General features: G+C 39.7%; 1 pseudogene; it reads left to right on the forward strand.

Annotated features, from left to right (window-relative positions):
- Positions 1-402: 402 nt before the first annotated feature.
- LOC122451779 lies at positions 403-1,372 on the forward strand (annotated as a pseudogene).
- The last annotated feature ends 1,399 nt before the right edge of the window (positions 1,373-2,771 follow it).

Genomic DNA, 2,771 nt, shown 5'->3' on the forward strand with positions numbered 1-2,771 from the left:
TTGTGTTACATTTTCTCAGTTAAAAAAAACTTTTGAAAGAGACACTTGAAAAATGAAATGGTTAAACATCAGCTTAGGAAAAGCTGAAGTGAGATTTACAATATTGGAAGACAGATCTAAAGAAACTCTTCAGAACACAGTTCAGAGAGACAAAGAGATAAAAAGTGGGAGAGAAAGATTGAACTGGAATTCTAAAGACTGAGACAAAGAGGGGCAGTATTTGAAGAGCTAAAGGCTTAAAATTTCTCAGAACTGAAGAACAAATAACTGACAAAATTGGGAAGCCCAGCTAATCACAAGCAGTTTAAATAAAAAGTACATACACTTATAACATATATTGATAATTTCATAATGTATAAATTTTTAAAAAATGGGTCCACATAGCTCTTGGTACTTGGCCCAGCTTCTGTCAAAATGTCTCCTGTTCATGAATTTCTGTGCAAGCCCAGCGTGAAAGGTAATCACACTACACTTTTAAGTACAGACAGGTCAGTCAAAGCATAGAACAACTCTGACGCTGAGTAGAATGCTTTGAACATTGAAACAGCCATCAAGAGCAAAGGTATGGATGAGGTTACCATCATCCATATTTTGACCAAATGCAGCAATGAAAAGAGACAGGATATTTCCTACCAGAGAAGGACAAAAAAGAAACTTGCATCAGCACTGCCATCAGCCTTGTCCAGCCACCTAAAGATGGTGATTTGAAAACTGTTGAAAACACTTGCTCAGTATTATGCTTCTGATTTGAAAGGGGCTGGGGTGCAATGAGGACTCCCTGAGATTATTTGCTCAAGGACCAACCAGAAGCTACAGAAAATTAACAGAGTCTACAAGGAAATGTACAAAATTGATCTGGAGAAGGACATTGTTTCTGAAACATCTGGTGACTTCTGCAAGTAGTCAGTTGCCCCTGTAAAGGGTAGAAGAGGAGAGGATGGCTCTGTCATTATGTACTAACTGATGAAGATACCTTCAGTCTCTATTGTACTAAAGAGAAGAGGAGAGAACTGATGCTCTTAATGGATAAACATCATTACCAAGCGGAGTGTGTGTCACCTCCAGAAAGTACTTGAAAGGTACGAGAGTTATGTCCCTTAGAGATTTATAAACTTATTAGGGAGCATAAAGAAAGAGGTCAAAGGAGACTGGGAAGATGTTTTCCTAAAGCTGGCCCAGAGTATTCATAATAAATTACTGTATTTTGCCGTATATGACTCCCTGAAGAGCAAGCCCTCATTATAAGGGCTTGATTAGAATCATGGTCTCCCACAATTACAAGCTGCCGTACTACTACATCCAGCAAGACACCAAGAGTGACTACCAGAAAGTGCTCTATACCTGTGTATCTCATGACTTAAGCATGAGATAGCATGAGCATCCAGAAGTGGTGTTCCTATGCTTCCAGCTAACAGTCCTAGAAAATTAGCTTGCCACAAACAGCCCCTTGTGCCCAATCCCTGTGAGGATGATGTTAGTATTGCTCCCCGAGGCCCCAACCTTATTTTAGTTACCCAAGCATTTCCTACCTTTCCTGTCTAGTCTTCCCTTTTATCCAAAAACAAACAAACAAAAAAAAAACAAAGAACATTCCAAGGAGTTGGAAGTGCAATCTCTGATGTGAAACACTTTGCCTCTTGTGTACTATGTCATAATGTCATAAACAGATGGATAAAATAAATTTTTATTTTTAAAAATTAAAAATATTAAAATTAAAGAGAAAAGATATTAAAAGCAGTCAGCAAGAAAAAATATATAACCTTCAAGTAAATGATGCCTAGACTGACTCCTTTTTTCATCAACAGTGAAAGTTAGAGGAAAGTACAATAATATTCTTTAATGTGATAAAGAAAAATAAATCTATTATATTATCACATGTATGAAAATAACATCCATGAATGATAAAAACATTAAATAACTCATGGAATAAAGACATTTTAAATTGAAGTTAAAAATATTTAGAAAGGCTTACAGACAAAACATTACATGTCAAACTTGTGAAATATAATTAGAGTGGCACTTTAAAGAAAAATTATAGTCTTAAATGCCTATATTAAAAAATAAATCAGAAGGGGGATCAATATGGGTAGAGGTGCAAGACGTGGAGCTCACCTCCTGCCACAAATACATCAAAAATACATCTATGTGTGGAACGATTCTCATAAAACATCTACTGAACACTGGTAGAAGACCTCAGACTTCTGAAAGAGCAAGAAAATCTCCATGGAACCAGGTATGACAAAAGAAAAAAAGGAGAGGAAGAGAGAAAGGAATCAGGATAGGACCTGTACTCTTGGGAGGGAGCTGTGAAAGAAAAATGTTCCTGCACCCTGGGGAAGTCCCCTCACTGGTGGGAACACCAGCCAGGATGGACAGGGAGCTTCGGAGACTTGGAGGAGAGCACAACAACTGGCTTGTGTAAGGCAAAACAGAGAGAGATTTGCCCAGATGTTCAGTATCATCACCATGCACTCCCCAGTCTGAGATGCTTGTCTGCCAGGGAGGGCAGGGACTGAGTGCCAAAGCTGGGGCTTCAGAGGTCAGACATGGGGAGACAACTGGGATTGACTGCACAGAGACAGCCCGAACGGGCAGGAGAGGGGTGCGGTTACAACCAAGGGCATATGCAGAAGAAACGTGGGCCAGCCAGAGACACAAGGTACCATTATTGGGGGTTGTGCTGGGAAGGGGCAGGATCACTACAGAAACTTCTTTCCCTTCTGCATGCTCTCAGGCAACAGGACAGAAGCTCTCAGGGTGAGCGTGAGCCT

This window comes from Cervus canadensis, chromosome 13 (assembly GCF_019320065.1).
Source record: "Cervus canadensis isolate Bull #8, Minnesota chromosome 13, ASM1932006v1, whole genome shotgun sequence".
NCBI lineage: Eukaryota > Metazoa > Chordata > Mammalia > Artiodactyla > Cervidae > Cervus > Cervus canadensis.